Raw genomic sequence first — 21,728 nt, 5'->3', positions numbered from 1 at the left:
CACGAACTTTTACATAAGAATAAACAGTCAAATCGCAAATTCCTCGCACATGCAACATCTCCATTCTGTGACCGCAGCGCAACCGACTCATTCGCATTTTATTAAGGGAAATTTGGCAATGCCTGGAAGCGCATACGGCGTTTTTCCCTCGCACGGCAGAGCTGCCGACGAGCCCGAATCAAATTGGTGACAAAATAGTTTTACGAGATAGATCAGATCCCCGCGGTCCGCCCACAGGGCGAATCCCTGGTCGGGAGATCTGGCCGGGGGCCAGAAAGCAATTAAATGAGCTTTGCAGAATTGTTAAGTTCACGCAGTGTTGCCGAACCTCCGGCGGATCCTCGTCGAGCTCCCCGGATTCTCGCAAGATCCGGCATCAAGGCTCCGCACTATCGGGCGGAGACGAAACGTGGGTTACTGCCGTTTTGATCAATAAAATTCGTGAGCGTTTGAGAAGCGCTGCAACGGTGTCAATTTATGGGATCATCGTTTTCTCCCGAGGGAAGATCGCCCCGGATCGAGGACCTCTAAATCCCGGTGTCTGTGGAGCAGCAGCGGATCCAGCAAGTTGGCACCATTGTTTGTCTCCATCTAAACCTATGGAAATCAGGGTTGCCATAGTCAGGGAATGCCGAGAAAACCAGGATTTGTCAGGAAATTTTAAAAAGTCCGGGAAAACCGGGAAATGTCAGGGACAATGACGAAAATGATAGGTCAGGGTGTCTGCAAGTCCGAAAAGTCCGGAAATAGTACCGATTTTTTAAGAGCGGTCCGGAATTACGAAAAAAGTGCGGAAATCCCGGAAGGAGTCCGGAATTATTTTTCATTTTCCTGGCAATTTTATCGCAATTTGAGCGAGAAATTCAAATTTTTGAAATTTTTCGGATTTCATCAACTGGAGGTACTGTAAAAGTACTGAATTATTCTGTAGAGGAGGTACTGAATTTCTTGGGAATTTACTGAAAAAGCACGGTGAAAGTACTACTTTTTGGCCAGCCTGTTTTAGTAAGCACCCTGTAGGGTAAACCGGGAAATGTCAGAGAAAATGACGAAAATGTCTGGAAAAATTTGTTACATCACCTTTATTTGCTTTCTCGGATGGGTTTGAGGTTTCGAACAACACATTTTGCCTGAAGACTATTTGCAATTATGTCTTCTTAACCACCTGTCATATCTTCAATTGTCAGGGATTTTCACCAAAATGTGTCAGGGAAATCAGTGAAATGTCAGGGAATTTCATTTTCTAAATTCTGTGACAACCCTGGGAAATGTATCGATTCTTGGAGGGGCCAGGTGCTCCGACGAGAATCGATTATTGAACATAGGTTTAAATGGGTGGAATCCGGTGTTGCCAAATGGGTCAGTTGCGCTGGTCACAGAATCGTGTTTTGTTGCTCGATTCTTGTAGATTAGCTAAGATTAATAAGATTTGTCTAAACAGCATCTTCTTTCCCAGCCGTTTCTGGTTCCTTTAAACAGAAATATGGCCAGACGACCACCAGAAAAGGCACGAATTTCAGCTTTCTGGTACATGTTTCCGAACCAGAATTTCACGTCAAATACAATTCTTGCATCAAAAATCACTGAAATCAACGAAGTAAGATATGGACATTTTAATTTTACATTGGTTACGGGAAATTTGAATTGGTTTCACAAGATTACCTACAATACTTTACGCGAGTCAAATCGAACATTACAACGGTTTTGGCAAGCTTCTCAGTCAAACATTGTTCATTTCCCACCCTTTATCGTTCAAAGTGTAAATAATTGGCTATAGCTGAGACAAAACGTCAAGATTGGGGTTGCCATTCTTTTGTATCGCAGAGACTGCCACGGCAACGTTTTGTGCGATTTGGTTCACGTAGTCAATGGACCACTAGACAAGGTACGAATTTAAGCGATCTGATACATGTTTCTTAACCAGAATTTCATGTAGAACACGATTCACACAACGAAAATTACTGAAACCAACTCCTAACGAAGATATTAACGTTTTTATTTCACATTGGTTACGAGGAATTTGAACTGCCCGCTCACAAGAAACTCAAAGCTCTACGTGAGTCAAATCGCGCTCTACAACGGTTTCAGCAAGCTTCTCAATCGAGCAATGTTCATTTCCCACCATGTATTGTTCAAACTATCAGCAATGTGCTATAGCTGAGCCAAAGCGTCAAGATTGAGGTTGCCAGATTTTTATATCGCAGAGACTGTCATGATATAACGTTTAGCGCACGATGTGAATTACGTAGAGCATTGAGTTTTCATGAGCGGGTGGTTTGAATTCACGCATCAAGAATCATTAAATATCTTCGTAAGGAGTTGATTTCGGTAATTTTCGTTGTGCGCATCGTGTTCTACGTTAAATTTTGGTGAAGAAACATGTATCAGAATGCTGAAATTCGTACCTTGTCTAGTGGTCCATTGTGTTTTCATGAGCGGGAGGTTCGAAATCACGCGTCAAGAAATATTAAATATCTTTGTTAGGAGTTAATTTCAGTAAGTTTCATCGGGCGAATTATGTTTCAACTTAAGTTTTGAAAACAACAAACGTATTAGAATACTTAAATTTGTACTTTCTTAAATGGTCTATGCAATCTAAAAATGCAAGCATGGAAAATTTTCCTAACTTTTCTCAGAAAAAAATATCATCAATTCATCGGGAGGAACGAGGCAATGTTTGAATGCTCCGACTGCGTCAAAACACAAAATGGGCTTTAAGCTTCATTATTCGACGGCGCGATTATTCTAACGCGAGTTCGAATAATCGCGCAAAACAGTGCAGCTAGTATGAAAGGCTTTTAGCGCCTACAAGACTGGGTGAATACTTCACGCATTGCGCTAAATACAGTGTAGTCGACGAGGCGCGGCTTGGAACGTATAAGCGCCTACAAGACTGGGTGAATACTTCACGCATTGCGCGCATAGCACGGTGCGCGCAATCAATCGGATTAATCGGATCGGATCATTCAGCCGATTCTTTGACACACACTATAATTTTTAATTTCAAAGGCGTTTGTGATGTTTACCTAAAGGTACTCGACTCCCTACTTTCATGGAAGAAAATAGTGAAATTGACAGTCTCATATCAATAATCAGTGACGAAGCGTAAATCAGGTCATGATTGAAATTGCCATATTTACGTCTCACACGGAGTGCCACGGTAACGTTCGGTTTGCGATCTGACTCACGTAGACCATTGTGCTTTCATGAGCGGGAGGTTTGAATCCACGCGTCAAGGACTATTGAATATCTTGGTTAGGAGTCAATTTCAGTAATGTTGTTGCACGAATCGTGTTTTATGTTAAATTTTGGTTAAGAAACATGTGGATTACATTTTGCAAAAAGGAACCAAGAGCATTCCAATGTAGCTAGGATTGTGTAACTTACGTGGTTGTAATAAAATTACTGAAATTTTGAAATGGACCACTAGATAAGGTACGAATTTCAGCATTCTGATACATGTTTCTTAACCAAAATTTCACGTAAAACACGATGCACACAACGAAATTTACCGAAATGAACTCCTTACGAAGATTTTAATGATTCTTGATGCGTGAATTCAAACCACCCGCTCATGAAAACTCAATGCTCTACGTGATTCACATCGCGCGCTAAACGTTATCATGACAGTCTCTGCGATATGAAAATCTGGCAACCTCAATCTTGACGCTTTGGCTCAGCTATAGCAAATTGCTAATAGTTTGAACAACACATGGTGGGAAATGAACATTGCTCGATTGAGAAGCTTGCTGAAACCGTTGTAGTGCGCGATTTGACTCGCGTAGAGCTTTGAGTTTCTTGTGAGCGGGCGGTTCAAATTCCTCGTAACCAATGTGAAATAAAAACGATAACATCTTTGTTAAGAGTTGGTTGTCACATGCCCACGGCTCACGAGTTAGCGCTCAGTTCCTTTTGATTTAATTGAAAATCCCGCTTTTCCATTTTCTCAAAAGGAACTATATCCTCTGACCACATTGTTTCTTATGGAGCTTCCACGAGCACACCCCATCTTTCCACTCGCACATAGTTCCTTTTAGCATAAATACGTCCATATAGGTGTTGATTTCAGTAATTTTCGTTGTGTGAATCGTGTTCTACGTGAAATTCTGGTTAAGCAACACGTATCAGATTGCTTAAAGTCGTACCTTGTCTAGTGGTCCATTAAAGACAAAATTTGGAGTTTTAATGAAAAATCTCAGTGTCCGATCTCCAGCAGTGGCCCCTCCCACCGTATGGCACGGAAGGGGGTTGAAGGGGGGCGGAATCCGCGACACCCGTGCGGAATCCGGCGGCGGAATTGGCTGTCACTCAAAATCCCGCGGCGGCGGCGGTCGAGCCGAGTGCCGAGTCCCCGATCCCGGTTCAACGATCGCGCCTCCATTTATCGCCCTGCCCCCCGCCCCCCACCTCCCCCCGCCCCCTGCTCCCGTGTCCAAGCCTCCTTGGATTAGCACCGACGGGACGGGGTGGACACCGGACGGCGCGTGAGGTCCGCGCGAAAAAAAGAAAAATGGACCGCGAGACAGGATGAGAAATGAAGCACTGCGCCACTACACGGCCGCGCTGAGGCAAAATGTCGTATCGACATTCGAGAGTTGCCAAATTTCTCCGTGTAAAACTTATATTCTTGAGGAAATTTATGCTTAAGCGTCCAGCCCACCTGCAAACTAGGGGCTTCAAAGAGGCTCATCGATGGAACTGTTCGCGGAGAAAAAAACTTCGTGCGTGGGACCCGAAGTTTAGGTCATATGGATCTCTGAAGTTTTCGGATTGAGCATCTGAACACATTAAGGTCCAGCTGTCGAGGTTTGGATCACACATCTGAAACTTCAGTTCTTACATCTGAAGTACTTCGGTTTTCACATCCGAAAAACTTCGATTCTCACATCCGAAAAACTTCGGTTCTCACATCCGAAAAACTTCGGCTCTCACATCTGAAGTACTTCAGATGTAAGAACTGAAGTTTGAGATGTGTGATCCGAACCTCGACAGCTAGACCTAAAGTGTTCAGATGCTCCAATCCGAAAACTTCAGAGATCCTTATGACCTAAACTTCGGGTCCCACGCACGAGTTTTTTTTTGCTCCGTGTTGACTGTTGCCTTTCAAAGATCGTCGGCCCGACGATCTTTGAAGGTAACGATGTGTTCAGGACAGTGCTCCAAACTCACAGGCGCCAACGCGCCAAATGCGCTGAAGACATCGGTAATGGCGCCTAAAAAATAATGGTTCCAACGTGGCCCCTTAAAACTGCCCCCCCCCCCAAAAAAAAAAAAAAAAAATCCTAATTTTTCTGTTTGGCTGTGTTTCGAAAATTTCCCCCAATCACAAAAAAATGAGATAAATAGTCAGATCTCTGAGATAATAAAAAAGATCATGCCAGATCTCTGAGATAATATAAAAGATCATGCCAGATCTAATAATATAGTTGATTTTAAAAGACCGGGATCCTTCATTCAATGATTCTCGAATAACGTCCCGTCATCATTGAAATATGATTACTCAGTACTTAATATGATCGCCGACCAATCAGAGAGCGCTACAGCTACACTTTTCCTGTGGTAAAAGGATTGAGGTGGCAACACTTTTCCGTATACAGGTAGTCTAGTTATGCATATTTTCCCTTGAGACTATGGCATACTTTCGTGCTTTCCAGAGTTTACTGAGAACTTGCGATTTTTCCATACGATCGACGCACAGTGGATCGAGTCATCGGGAAAGGTCGGACAAAATTTAAAAACTTTAAAAGCTGATAACTCCGTTCATACTAAACTTTGAGAAATTAAAAGTGGTTTCATTGGTTTCCTTGAGAAATTTTCACTAGGAGCACCCCTTTAAATTTGAAATGTGACGAAATGAACATTAAAATTTGCAGTTTTAGCCGAAAATTTCACGCGCGACCACTCTTATTGACTTCATCCACTGTGCTTTTCAGAGTTTACAGAAAACTTGCAATTTTTCCATCAGATCGACGCACAGTGGATCGAGTAACGGGAGAGGTCGGACAACATTTGAAAACTTTAAAAGCTGATAACTACGTTCATACTAAACTTTGAGATTTTAAAAGTTGCTCCATTGATTTCCTCGAGAAATTTTCTTCCAGAAACACCCCTTAAATTTTAAAATGTGACGAACCGAACATCAAAATTTGCAGTTTTAGTCGAAAATTCTACATCTTATTGACTTTACCCACTGTGCGAGGGATCAGAACGGGGAAATTCGGATCCGTGAAATCCCGGCTGCTTATCGCGCGGCTTTCGGTTTACTATCAAAATGAGTCATCGAGAAAGGTCGGACAAAATTTGGAAACTTTAAAAGCTGATAACTCCGTTCATACTAAACTTTGAGATTTATAAGTTGCTCCATTGATTTCCTCGAGAAATTTCCTTCCAGAAACACCCCTTAAATTTTAAAATGTGACGAACCGAACATCAAAATTTGCAGTTTTAGTCGAAAATTTTACATCTCATTGACTCCATCCACTGTGCGAGGGATCAGAACGGGGAAATTCGGATCCGTGAAATCCCGGCTGCTTATCGCGCGGCTTTCGGCTTATTAACAAAATGAGGTCGCGCTCTAGTAATCTCAGCGTCGACTTGAAGAGTGTCTAGAGAGATTATAAAATTTCCTCCCACTGAGATGACCCACTCTCCGTTGTCTACGATTCACAAGAAGCAATCATCGTCGAGATGAAAGCGGAGGTGAGGTTTCCTCAAGAATCCGTGTCAAATACGTTTTGAGAGATGTGTTATTCCACGCGCAGTTCCTCGACTTTCGGTCGTAAATAATCAAGCTTTCGTTCGCGGAACACTGCCGTGCTAAGGAAGAACGCCGTATGAGCCTTCAGATGTTGCCGGAATTCTCCCGATAAAAACCGAATTTATTGCGAATATTATTGTCCGAAAATTTCAGACACTTTTGTAAGCAATTTAATCTAAAATATCCGAAAACTTCAGGGAAGAACATGCATGAATGTTGTCAAAAAGACATGTTCAATCAGGGGAAATTTGGCAACTCTCAAATGTTCATACAGCGTTTTTCCTTTAGCATTTGTCGGCCTCCCGTGGTGTAGTGGTTGTAGCGCTTGCTCTACGATCGGGAGGTTTCGGGTTCAATTCCCGGTCAGGTGACTATAGAGTTTGATGGTCTCAAACAAAGGTTACCTGGGTTTGGCTTGATTAGGGACGGAGGGGGGATGGGGCTCTAGGGATTGTAAAGCGCAGGATTATCCCTCGTGGGATTCTTGGACCGCGTTAAACAGAAAGGAACCAAGCCACATCAGCTGTTGTCAAATTTAACAGGGGAATTTGATTTTTTACGAGAGAACGTTTGTGCGGATTCCTTTGAAAATTTTAAGGAATTTGCTTTGTATTATGGAGAAAATTCATAGATTTGCACAAAAATCCGCACAACCGTTTTCATGTAAAAAATTAAATACCCCGATTAAATTTGGCAATAGCTGATGTGGCTTGGTTCCTTTCTGTTTAACGCGGTCCACTTGAAGTTAAAAAAAAAAAAAAAAAGCATAGCAGGATAGGTCGGCAGTGTGCTTGCTGAAAGATTCGAGGAATGGTATGTACCTTGTTTTCACAACCTCCTAAAACCCGTGGCCCGTGGTGTACAACTTGATGTAGGATACAGTCCAGTTTGATTCGCCTTCAAATGGAAAAGCCGGCAATTTTAACTACAAAGAAGTCGAAATAGTTATCACGTTGCGCCTGAGTAACTACATCCTTGTAAATGATCTTTCGCGTTGACTTTGTCTGATGTAGACTATGAGAATTGATTTTTGGCCGACGATCTTATCGAAATTCTTTTAAATCCTTTTTGTTAGTCCGAGGCCGTGAGTGCCTACTGCCAGGAATGGAAAATATAAACGATTGGACATTCTCGTGGAATATCTTATGAAATCCTTGCCGCAATTCTTTTAAATCTTCATTTGCTAGATTGAAGTGGTGACTGCCAGGAATGAAAAATAAGAATGATTGGACATTCTCGTGGAATATCTCATGAAATCTCACAAACAGTGAAACATATAAAAGGTATAAAACTTATTTTCAGAGGTTGGGTGTGCAACACGCACTAAACCACACCGTTAAACAAAAACCATAAGCTTTTTCTTTTTATTTCGGAAAGTATTTTCTTAATAGTCTTCATAAATCCCTGACATTTCACAAAATATTTCACATGATTTAAAGCTTTTATTTTTCATGAAAAACCACCTTACCTGATGATCCCCGCACTGAAAAAAAAAATCTCGGTGTATTTACTAAGAAAAGGGTAAACTTACCAAGAATTCGGGGTTCTATTTGATCCCAGTTTTTTCTTGGTAAAATTACCATTTATGAATTTGGTAATTATACCGAGAAATCTCGTTAAAATTATTGAACTTTCTCGGTAATTTTATTGGACCTTGGTACAAACGCCAATATTTTTTATCGACTCTGGTAGAATTACCGAGGTAAAATGGCAAAGTTACCGGGAATTGATCACCAATTAAAATGGTATTCTTACCTGAAAAAAAACAGTAAACACACCGGTTTTTAGGTAAGCTTACTTGTCTGTCTTGGTAAAAAAAGTGAGATGGTAAAGGTACCAACGGACCTTGGTAAAAACGCCGAGAATTTTTTCTCAGTGCGGCAGGAGGCGCTGATACCACTGTTTGTATTTCCGGGTGTAAAAAAAGCAAGTCGCTAATCAGTGGACAGCCTCTTGAGTTATTCGAGCCCCGCAGCAGCGTTGCAAAATTGTCAAAAGAATTTAAAAGTTCCGAATAAGAACCAATTGAATGGATGTAAAACATGTTTTCAAATCGATAGCACTGTTTCATAATCCCTCCCTTGCGGACCATTCCGGCTAATCAAATCAACACTTGGTATAAGCATACCTCAAGATGCATATTTGAGCCCATTGCCTAATGTTGCCGGGTTTTTTCATATCGCGTTGATCCAAGTTAGAATAGCAATTATCCAATTTGTGGGATATTTGACAACGGTGTAGGCAATGCCGCCAATCCATGTGTATTTCGCATTGAAATTCCAGGGATTTGTAGAGCGATTTGGCGACGGCAAATGCACAATTGAATCCGAGCCGGTATGCAACGTATGACAAGGATGCAACCCTACAAATTGCGACGTGGGATCGTGTCTGAGGTATTCGGAGCAGGCTGTTCGGAAGTCCTTGTTCTTCCCTCGAAATTTCAACCCGCTATGAAAAGGTCATGGAAAACTAAGCCCTGCATCACGACTAGTGGCGTGCTTTGCGGTATATCGATTCCTCTCCCGTTTAAACCTATGGAAAAGGATCGATTATCAAAGTGTCCGCCACGAATACCTTGATAATCGGTTCCTTACCACACCTTCAAATCGGGGAAATATCGATAATCGATAATTCACGTATCGCGTGTTTTGGCTGATTGGCGTCGGCTATGTTGAGTATTGCGTAAAAGCCTCGTGAGCAGGGGTTGGATGGAATGACTCCTCTGACGAAATGTTCACCTGTGGGCTGATTATTGAAATTAATAGACAAAGCGATAGACATAGGAGACAGGGGAAAACTGAAGCTATCCTATTGGTTAAAATAGGTGGTTGGATTGGACAAAGGAGGCAAGTAATAGACTAAGTAACGGCAACCCACGCGAAACCCTACAGTTAGTCCGTCATTTCCCCCCTAAGTCTATGAGAAGCACTCGTCTCAACCAATAGGATCGCTCCATACTCTCTTTATCCTCTTTGTCTATAGCTTTGTCTATCAATTTCAATAATCAGTCCCCTGTGCCATGGTATCGTTTTTGAGGCGGGGAGCTCAGAAAAACGCAAATTTCTTACGCAAATTGCGAAGTGAGGAGTGCATTCCAAACTTTGCCGATGCACTCATCGTGATTTTTGATACACTTTCTATGCGTAACAACTCTTATTTTTACTCTAGCAAATGTTAGCATCAGGCCCATTTTTTCTACCCGTTGTTTTTGAAGCACATATTTGACTTAGTTTTCGCATAAATCTACTCATTTTTGCGGAAGGAGGGTCATTTATAATCATGCTTAGCCATCTTGGTTTGTTATTGGAATCTAAAAATTGGCGGTGACATTTTATGTGTTAGACGATTGGATGCCGATTTAGGCCCTGCATGAGAGCTCCTTTTTTCGACATTTTCGAACCCTTCTTTCATAGGTACTGTGGTCTTGAGTATTTTTATCTACAACGTTTTCTCTTCATCAATCGAATTATTCGGCCCAAATTTTGGCCAAAATTCTCGATTTTGGCCTCGAAAATTAGTAGTGACATTTTTTGTGTTAGACGGTTGGATGCTCATTTGGGCCCTGCATGAGAGCTCCTTATTTCGACTTTTTCGAACCCTTCTTTCATAGGTACTGTGGTCTTGAGTATTTTATCTCCAACGTTTTCTCTTATCAACCAAATTATTCGGCCTAAATTTTGGCCAAAATTCTCGATTTTGGCCTCGAAAATTGGTAGTGACATTTTTTGTGTTAGACGGTTGATGCCCATTTGAGCCCTGCATGAGAGCTCCTTATTTCGGCACTTTCGAACCCTTCTTTCATAGGTACTGTAGTCTTGAGTATTTTATCTCCAACGTTTTCTCTTCATCATCTAAAGTATTCGGCCTAAATTTTGGCCAAAATTCTCGATTTTGGCCTCGCGTGGGGCAGGGACGAGACTCGCCGACGGCAGGTGTTCAAACTTGCAAGTTGCAAGTCTGTCGCTGTTTGCTCAATTTGGAGGCCCGCCAACAATTTTTTCTATCATTTTGTGTCTCGTCCTCGGGTTTGCTGCCACACGACGTTCGAAAACCATCCTCTCTCTCTATTTGAACAACGTAAAATCAGGGAATATTTTAATAGACCTGGAAACAACACCAGTCGACTTTTCCACGTTAAGTGTGGAAATTCTCATATTTTAGGTTCCTTTTTCCATAACAATGAATTGCTAGACAGTGAAATCACTTACCTATATAACGCAAAAGGTGAAAATTTCTTGAAAAATCTGGGAAACCAGGATAAATTACAAGGATTTCCTGAAGAGATAAGACCGGTGTTTGAAACTCACCTTTGAGTTTCAGGGGCCATTTGGCGCATCAAGCTCGATTTTTAGGGGTCATTGAAGATTTTTTAGGGTTCAAATTGACTTTTTGCCTACATATCATTGGCACATCCAGTGAAAACGTAGACACGAGATGTTTTAGTTACAAAACTAGTAGCTGTGACTTAGGGGAACAATCGAAAAATCAACAAACAGAAAATTATTCAAATGAGTTGATCTAAGTCTCAATCAATAGAAGAGCATTATATCTTTCAAAAAACGAGACCAAGATCAAGTTGCTAGGTAGCTTCGTTTTGAAATGGCAGCATCAGTCTCTTTACTTTTGGGACACCCTTTGTAATTCTGTAAAAACATTGCCCGAAGGTACACAACTTTTTCTGCTATGATACGTTGTTTCCGAAAGTTGTAAAATGGTGCTTACGGCGTTTTTGCGTTGCACGGCAGTTTTGGCTACACTTACCCCGTGCCCCATGGCCGGATCAAAAAGGATCTTGAACCTAATGCCGGCGTCCCCGGTTCAAGGCCCCGGCTCTCAGCACCCGGCTTTTCACGAGGCCGCCTTCACCCCCTTCCCCTTTTCCCGCGCGGGAAGGGAGGGGGCTGCGACCCGCCCCCCGCCCCCACCTCCTTTGTGGGTATTAATGGGCGCGCATTTCTCGGACTGATCGGCACCTTGATCCGTGACATTTTTTCGACGGGTCGCCAGGTGCGATCGGAGGCCGCGACCTTTGATTCGACGGTCACGGTTGAAATGTTTAAAGATGTTTCAAAATGAAACCGAGCATCCTCATTTTCCCACGTCAAAACTGAAGTTTTTCAACAATTTTACGTATTTTCACCTCTTCCCAAGTAGCAGTGATCGCGATAAATAGCAATTTTATCGGTTGGTTATTGCGATTATATCGGTGGCAATATATCGAAATACTATCGCATTAAAAATCGCGATAGAGGGCGATTAAATCGCTACAAATCGCAGTTTTTGGTTCAATAAAATCGTGATCAATTTTTGTCGACAAAATCGGAATTGAATCGCCATTTATCGCGATTTTTATATCGAAAATATCGTGATAAATTGTCGGGCAATAAAAGCGCGATTTCATCGCGATGGGATCGAGCATAATCGCTCAGATGTCTATGATCCTGGCGATTTCATCGCCGATAAAATCGCAATATATAGCAATTTTTCCGGTGAGAAATGCTTCTTGGGTTATCAGACATTTAGATTTTGTGTCCAATTTTCACGGGGCTCAAGAAGTGGACAAATATCGTGCTATGGAACAAATTGATCAATTATGAAATTTGAAATTCATATTATATTTTCAATGAGTTTAAGTAAGTACTTTGATTATGCGAAAGCTCATGAGCTCAATCGTGAAAAAAATTAGCATCGAATTCAATTGACTTTCTTTATTCGCCACGGATATCTATGAACAAGTTTTACACTTGAACCTACAAAAACAAACAGTATCATTGCAATTATATTTAACGCGATAGCCGCTCCGTCTCAAAGCTTCATCGCTACAAAAATTATCGCAACCTTTATTGCACTTATCGGCGCTGAAAAAATCCCAGTCCTTTGACATTTCTTTTCCGCCAACACAACTTGTTGTTATTAAGATAATGAGTAGAAGGCTCAGATAGACGCAGAGTTTATAGTCCATATTCAAGGTCGATGAAAGTGACGATTTCGTTGATTTCGTTCGAAAGTGATTTGGTCCAATTCTCCCTTTGGTCCTAAAAAAAAAAATGAAAAAATTAAAAAAAATTAAAAAAATGAAAAAAAATTGTAAAGAAACTGAATAAGGCACTTAAAAGATTTCTGTCCTCAGCATCTGCTTCTTAATTATTTACACGAATTGAACAATTCTTCGCTTTAAAAGACAAGAGAGCACGATGGCAAAGCAGTCACGAGGGATCAGAACGGGGAAATTCGGATCCGTGAAATCCCGGCTGCTTATCGCGCGGCTTTCGGCTTATTAACAAAATGAGGTCGCGCTCTAGTAATCTCAGCGTCGACTTGAAGAGTGTCTAGAGAGATTATAAAATTTCCTCCCACTGAGATGACCCACTCTCCGTTGTCTACGATTCACAAGAAGCAATCATCGTCGAGATGAAAGTGGAGGTGAGGTTTCCTCACAAGAATCCGTGTCAAATACGTTTGAGAGATGTGTTATTCCACGCGCAGTTCCTCGACTTTTGGTCGTAAATGATCAAGCTTACGTTCGTGGAACACTGCCGTGCTAAGGAAGAACGCCGTATGAGCCTTCAGACGTTTCCAAAATTCTTCCGATAAAAACCGAATTTATTGCGGATATTGTTGTCCGAAAATTTCAGACACATTTGTGAGCAATTTAATCTAAAATATCCGAAAACTTCAGGGAAAAACATGCATGAATGTTGTCAAAAAGGCATGTTTAATCACGGGAAATTTGGCAACTCTCGAATGTTCATACAGCGTTTTTCCTTAGCACAGCAGGATAGGTCGGCAGTGTGCTTGTTGGAAGATTCGAGGAATGCTAGTTTGTTTTCACAACCTCCTAAAACCCGTGGCCCGTGGTGTATAACTTGATGTAGGATACAGTCCAGTTTGATTCGCCTTCAAATAGAAAAGCCGGCAATTTTAACTACAAAAAAGTCGAAATAGTTATCGCGTTGCGCCTGAGTGACTACATCCTCGTAAATGATCTTTCGCGTTGACTTTGTCTGATGTAGACTATGAGAATTGATTTTTGGCCGACGATCTTATCGAAATTCTTTTAAATCCTTTTTGTTAGTCCGAGGCGGTGAGTGCCTAACTGCCTACTGCCAGGAATGACAAATATGAACGATTAAACATTCTTGTGGAATATTTCATGAAACCTTTCCGAAATTCTTTGAAATCCTTATTTGTTAGTCTGAGGCGGTGAGTCCCTACTGCCAGGAATGGCAAATAAGAACGATTGGACATTCTCGTGGAATATTTCATGAAATCTCACAAACAGTGAAACATATAAAAGGTATAAAACTTGTTTTCAGAGGTTGGGTGTGCAATACGCACTAAACCACACCGAAAAACAAAAACCATACCCTGCTAAAAATGATGAGTAGGCTATTCAGAATTCGCCGACTCGCATGAGTAGAATTTCCTACTCATATGAGTAGAAATCCTACTCATATCACTAGAATATTCTACTCATATCACTAGAATATTCTACTCATAAGAGTAGAAGAGTTCAACTCATATGAATTCAATTTTTTTCATTTTTCAGAAGGGGTGTCCTTGACCAGGACACACCGGAGTAATACGTAAATTTGAAAAATAAGAACATTTTATTCTTATAATTTTTTTGATGCGGTGACTAGTTTCTGAGATATCGGACACGGTAGATTCAACGCTGAACTCATGTGAGTTGAAATCTCTAGCCATACGAGTTGGAATCTCTAGTCATATGAGTCGGCGAAAAGTGAATAGAGAAATTCTGCTCATATGAGTTAAATTCTATTCATTTAAGTTGAAATTCTATTCATATGAGTTGAACTTCTATTCATATGCATTGAAATTCTATTCATATGACTTTGATTTTCTACTCATTTGTACTCACCATTTTTAGCAGGGTAAGCTTTTTCTTTTGATTTCGGAAAGTATTTTTTTAATCGTCTTTATAAATCCCTGACATTTCACAAAATATTTCACATGATTTAAAGCTTTTATTTTTCACGAAAAACCACCTTACTTGATGATCCCCGGCAGTAGGCGCTGATACCATTGTTTGTACTTCCGGGTGTAAAAAAAGCAAGTCGCAAATCAGCAGACAGCCTCTTGAGTTATTCGAGCCCCGCAGCAGCGTTGCAAAATCGTCTTAAGAATTTAAAAGTTCCTAGTAAGAACCAATCGAATGGATGTGAAACATGTTTTCAAATCGACAACACTGTTTCATAATCCCTCTCGCATGGACCATTCCGGCTAATCAAATCAACACTTGGTATAAGCATACCTCAAGATGCATATTTGAGCCCAATGCCTAATGTTGCCGGGTTTGTTCATATCGCGTTAATCGAAGTTAGAATAGCGATTGTCCAATTTTTAGGATATTTGACAACGGTGTACGCAATGCCGCCAATCCACGTGTATTTCGCATTGAAATTCCAGGGATTTGTAGAGCGATTTGGCGACGGCAAATGCACTATTGAATCCGAGACGGTATGCAACGTATGACAAGGATGCAACCCTACAAATTGCGACGTGGATTCGTGTCTGAGGTATTCGGAGCAGGCTGTTCGGAAGTCCTTGTTCTTCCCTCGAAATTTCAACCCGCTATGAAAAGGTCATGGAAAACTAAGCCCTGACGACTAGTCTCGGGCTTTGCGGTGTATCGATTCCTCTCCCATTTAAACCTATGGAAAAGGATCGATTATCAAAGTGTCCGCAACGAATACCTTGATAATCGATTCCTTACCACAGCTCCAAATTGGGGAAATATCGATAATCGATAGTTCACCTCTCGCGTGTTTTGGCTAATTGGCGTCGGCTATGTTGAATATTGCGTAGTACACTGGGAAAAAAGACACGTTGGATCTAGAGTCCAGACTCTTAAAAACATCGACAAGAAAAAATACTCTTGATTCAATCAGATTCAAGCTTAAATCAAGAACCAAGCCTCTTAATTTGAGCGGATTTCCTTTTGATTTAAGCTTAAATCTGCTTGAATCAAGAGTCCTTTTTCTTGTCAATGTTTTCATGAGTCTTGACTTTAGATCCAATGTGTTTATTTTTTGTTTTTTTTTTGTTTTTTTTTTTTTCCAGTGTATCCTCGTGAGCAGGGGTTGGATGGAATGACTCCTCTAACGAAATGTTCACCTCTGCCGTGGTATCGTTTTTGAAGCGGGAAACTCGGAAAAACGCAAATTTACTACGCAAATTGTGAAGTAAAGATTTGAGACTTTTGAGACTTTGCCGATGCGCTCATCGTGATTTTTGATACACTTTCTATGAGTAACAACTCTAATTTTTGCTCCAGCAATTAAAGTTTGCATCAGGCCCATTGTTTCTACCCGTTGTTTTTGAAGCACATATTTGACTTACAGTAGACTCTGGATTATCCGGATTAATTGGTGCCGGGCCCGATCCGGATGAAAAAGAAATCCGGATAATAATAGTAAACACAAACACCACCAACCAACACCACAGTATTCTTATTATGTATACATCATGTACATACCAACACGAATTTAAAAGGTTAACGCCAAACTGAACGACTCAATGGTGATTGTGAATAGTAGCCGACAACGATAAATTACAATGCAACGATTAAAGCGCACAATGCGTGAAGTATTCATGCAGTCTTGTAGCCGCTAATGTGCGTTTTAGACTAACTAACCGACTGCACTGCGTTTGGCGTAATGCGAGAAGTATTTATGCAATCTAGTAGGCACAAATGGGTTCCACGCCGACCTCACTATTTGGCGCAATGCGTGAAGTATTCCTTCAGCCTTTCAGACGCCAATATGCCTTGCGACCGCTTCTCCGCGGATCCGCTCACTTATCGGAATGCGTACGCAGTTACATGGTTGCAAAATCGATCCGGATAATCCAGAGTCTACTGTAGTTTTCGCATAAATTTACTCATTTTCGCGGAAGGAGGGTCATTTATAATTATTCTTAGCCATCTTGGTTTGATATTGGAATCTAAAAATTTGCAATGACATTTTTTGTGTTAGACGGTTGGATGCCCATTTGGGCCCTGCATGAGAGCTCCTCATTTCGACATTCTCGAACCCTTCTTTCATAGGTACTGTAGTCTTGAGTATTTTATCTCCAACGTTTTCTCTTCATCAATCGAATTATTCGGCCTAAATTATGGCCAAAATTCTCGATTTTGGCCTCGGGTGAGCCAGGGACGAGACTCGCCGACGGCAGGTGTTCAAACTTGCAAGTTGCAAGTCTGTCGCTGTTTGCTCAATTTGGAGGCCCGCCAACAATTTTTTCTATCATTTTGTGTCTCGTCCTCGGGTTTGCTGCCACACGATGTTCAAAAACCATCCTCTCATCATTTGAACAACGTAAAATCAGGAATATTTTAAACGACCTGGAAACAATACCAGTCGACACTTCCTTGTTAAGTGTGGAAATTCTCATATTTTAGGTTCCTTTTTCCATAACAATGAATTGCTAGACAGTGAAATCACTTACCTACATAACGCAAAATATACAACGCACACGGTGAAAATTTCATGAAAAATCTGGGAAACCAGGATAAATTAGAAGGATTTCCTGAAAAATCTTGGAATTTAGCAGAAAAGAGCTCTCAAAATGTACCTATATACGTTGCAAGTAATTAGTCAAATCAGGCATTTTATCAAATGTCCAGACCAGTGTTCGAAACTCACCTTTGAGTTTCAGGGGCCATTTGGCGCATCAAGCTCGATTTTTAGGGGCCATTGCAGATTTTTTAGGGGCCAAATTGACTTTTTGCCTACATATCATACATACGTATCATTGGCACATCTAGTGAAAACGTAGACACAAGATGTTTTAGTTACAAAACTAGTAGCTGTGACTTAGGGGAACAATCGAAAAATCAACAAACAGAAAATTATTCAAATGAATTGATCTTGGTCTCAATCAATAGAAGAGCATTATATCTTTCAAAAAACGAGACCAAGATCAAGTTGCTAGGTAGCTTCGTTTTGAAATGGCAGCATCAGTCTCTTTACTTTTGGGACACCCTTGTAATTCTGTAAAAACATTGTCCGAAGGTACACAAGTTTTTCTGCTATGATACGTTGTTTCCAAAAGTTGTAAAATGGTGCTTACGGCGTTTTTGCGTTGCACGGCAGTTTTGGCTACACTTACCCCGTGCCCCATGGCCGGATCAAAAAGGATCTTGAACCTAATGCCGGCGTCCCCGGTTCAAGGCCCCGGTTCTCAGCACCCGGCTTTTCACGAGGCCGCCTTCACCCCCTTCCCCATTTCCCGCGCGGGAAGGGAGGGGGCTACGATACGCCCGCCCCCACCTCCTTCATGGGTATTAATGGGCGCGCATTTCTCGGACTGATCGGCACCTTGATCCGTGACATTTTTTCGACGGGTCGCCAGGTGCGATCGGAGGCCGCGACCTTTGATTCGACGGTCACGGTTGAAATGTTTAAAGATGTTTCAAAATGAAACCGAGCATCTTCATTTTCCCACGTCAAAACTGAAGTTTTTCAACAATTTTACGTATTTTCACCTCTTCCCAAGTAGCAGTGATCGCGATAAATAGCAATTTTATCGGTTGGTTATTGCGATTATATCGGTGGCAATATATCGAAATACTATCGCATTAAAATCGCGATAGAGGGCGATTAAATCGCTACAAATCGCAATTTTTGGCTGAATAAAATCGTGATCAATTTTTGTCGACAAAATCGAAATTGAATCGCCATAACGAAAATATCGTGATAAATTGTCGGGCAATAAAGGCGCAATTTCATCGCGATAAGATCGAGGAAAATCGCTCATACGTTGATGATCCTGGCGATTTTATCGCCGATAAAATCGCAATATATAGCAATTTTTCCAGTGAGAAATTCACTTGGGTTATCAGACACTTAGATTTTGTGTCCAATTTTCAGGGGGCTCATGATAAATACACACAAGAAGTGAACAAATATCGTGCTATTGAACAAATTGATCAAACATGAAATTTGAAATTCATATTATATTTTCAATGAGTTTAAGTAGGTATTTTGTGCGTGCAAAAGCTCAAGAGCTCAATCGTGAAATTTAAAATAAGCATCGAATTCAATAATTGACTTTCTTATTTATTCGCCACGAATATCTATGGACACGTTTTACACGTGAACCTACAAAAACAAACAGTATCAGTGCAATTATATTTAATGCGATAGCCGCTTCGTCTCAAAGCTTCGTCGCTACAAAAATTATCGCAACCTTTATTGCACTTATCGGCGCTGAAAAAATCCCAGTCTTTTGACACTTCTTTTCCGCCAACACAACTTGTTGTTATTAAGATAAAGAGTAGGAGGCTCAGACAGACGCAAAGTTTATAGTCCATATTCAAGGTTGATGAAAGTGACGATTTCGTTGATGAAAGTGACTAGATCCAATTCTCCCTTTAACCCTAAAAAATAGAATAAAAAAATAAATAAATAAATAAATAAATAAATAAATAAATAAATAAATAAAAAATTGTAAAGAACCTGAATAAGGCACTTAAACGATTTCTGGCCTCAGCATCTGCATCTTAATTATTTACACGAATCGAACAATTTCTTCGCTTTAAAAACGAGGGAATGCAGCATGCATAGCCAGATTAGCGCTCAGAAGCCCAGGACTGATCATTGGTTGTCCCAAATGTTAATAGCCCCATCACACGAAAAATTCCAGACTTTAGAACTTTCTAAATCTGTCTTTTAGACTGCAAGGGCTCCCAGAGGATCTGGAACTTAAGGTGATTCGTCGAGCTCAAATGAAGTGGTCGAAGTGAGTGCGATATATCGCATCGATTAGGTAAAAAATCTCGGCAGATTTTGAATTTTTAGCGAAAAAAAGGACGATAGCCCCTGCGCATGAGCCTAAAGAATCATTCTAAACCCAAAAATCAGCAAAATTACGAGAAATGAAAGCAGAAAAGTGTTTGGAAAAAAACCTCGCATTCGATACAGAAATTGATGGCTGAATCGAATGCGAGGTTTTTTTCCAAATACTATTCTGCTTTCAATACTCGAAATTTTGTTAATTTTTGGGTTTAGAATGATTCTTTAGGCTCATGCGCAGGGGCTATCGTCCTTTTTTTCGCTAAAAATTCAAAATCGACCGATATTTTTTACCTAATCGATGCGATGTATCGCATGCCAGTTCGACCACGTCACTTGAGCTGGACGAATCACCTTGAAACAAATTCGTCGAGGGGGGTTCGGGGCGCTACAAAACCCGATGCCCTGGCTAATCCGGCCTTATTCCAAGGTTGCAACATTGCCTCAGTCAATCTCACTATTTACTTGAATATGGCGCCGCAGTTCCTGTTCAATATTTTGGTAATTTTTGCATGCAACGATTCATTGAACGATAAACGAATTTTGAGTTGCGAATACATTTTATCACAGGTAAATGACGCGTAAAACACATGTGTGACATTCATTAAACGTGAAAAAGTAACTCAGGAATTGAGTTGAAGTGTGGAACGTGGATTTTTCCATGTGGAAATGTGGTATTTTTACAATTTATTTTTATTGACAATGCGCTGAACAAACGCAAAAGTCACCACTTTTGAAAATTGCTTCATATCCCAAGATTTACCTGACGGTTGCCGCGATCCACGGATCGCATGATAGGGCATTTCGTCGCTTGGCTGACATAAGGGCGTAACTACACATTGAGATGAGCCCGGAGAAGCATTGAGTCATATGGAGGACAGGGCTCATTGCAGGGTGTAGTTACGCCCTTATGTCAGGTAGACGACGGTTTATTGCATCCTTGTTGAGAGGTTTCTTTTTCGATAATATTCGAGAAGTTAACTTAAACAACCTAAAGCCGCCAGAGTTCAATTGGATTACATTTTGCAATAAGGAACTACTATCTCTGGCTCTTCTATAAAAGCACCTTTCTGCATAGAGAAACCAATGGCATATATGCTGTTTCTTCAATGACCCAGAAATAGTGATTCCTTCTTGGAAAATGTAATCCATTCCAGTGGCGTGGCGTGCTTTGCGATATATCGATTTTTATGCCATTTAAACCTATGGAAAAGGATCGATAAACAGGATGTTCGCATCGAACACCTTAATAATCGATTCTTCACCATAGGTTTAAATGGCAAAACAATCGATACATCGCAATTCACGCCAAGCCACTGATCCATTCCGTCGTTCGTCTCAGGAAAGAGCGTTACCACACTTCAATATTTCCGAATTCCCCCTTGCATTTTGCATTTGTACCAGAAGAATCTGAGGCATTTCTAATTGAAAATTTCACTGATTTTCCGTCTGATCTCACACAAAAATCGGACAAATTTTTGACAAGAATTGCAGTTACGTTCTTGTAAAAAATAGGATTGTTCGAGTCAATTTTGCAACCTTGGAATGAAGTTACGTTCCTTCGTCCAGGAAACGCTGGATTTTCGATTAATGACTGAGAATCATGGGCGGAAATAGGGGGCGGGGGGGGGGCGTCCCCCACAATGCTGCTAGGCCCCTTCCAAAAAATGTCAAGGACCCAAGCTACTAAAGCTGAGGTAAAAGGCGTACGGAATGTAATAAATATGAGCTTAATCCTAATATAATCGATCAAAGATGTCAGAAACTGAAAATTACTCGCAAAAAGAGCAGCTTCCTCCGAGTAAGGAGCATGGAATGTAGTTTGACTGTATCCGGTCGTGGTTTTACGCGCATTTTAGCGCAATACTTGTTTTCATGAGAGTTAAATTAAGATCAATTCAATTAAAACCCACAGTAAGATATGATTTTTTTTTTTTTTTTTTTTGGGGGGGGGGGATTTTGTGGCTTTTATTCCTTTGTTCAAATTTTTTAGGAATCTACAGTCATCTATAGACAAATGGGGTTATTTCGAGCTGAGATATGATATTTCTAAAAACTAGTCAGCAAAATTTCTGTCATCTGCGATATTTAATTCCATTTAATTTGTCATTGAGAATGGCTTTAAATCGCTCCTAAGACGTTCCAATTTTCAA

At 40.8% G+C, this 21,728-nt stretch overlaps 1 protein-coding gene across 28 annotated transcripts in view; it reads left to right on the top strand.

The window, feature by feature from the left end:
- Positions 1-21,728, top strand: part of bt (projectin protein bent) — a 256,610-nt gene that overhangs the window by 63,120 nt on the left and 171,762 nt on the right. The gene's annotated exons all lie outside the window — the stretch shown is intronic.

The sequence above is a fragment of the Bemisia tabaci genome, chromosome 9 (assembly GCF_918797505.1).
Source record: "Bemisia tabaci chromosome 9, PGI_BMITA_v3".
NCBI lineage: Eukaryota > Metazoa > Arthropoda > Insecta > Hemiptera > Aleyrodidae > Bemisia > Bemisia tabaci.
The sequence above is the reverse complement of the archived record's forward strand: the minus strand, read 5'-3'. Positions and strand labels throughout refer to the sequence as shown.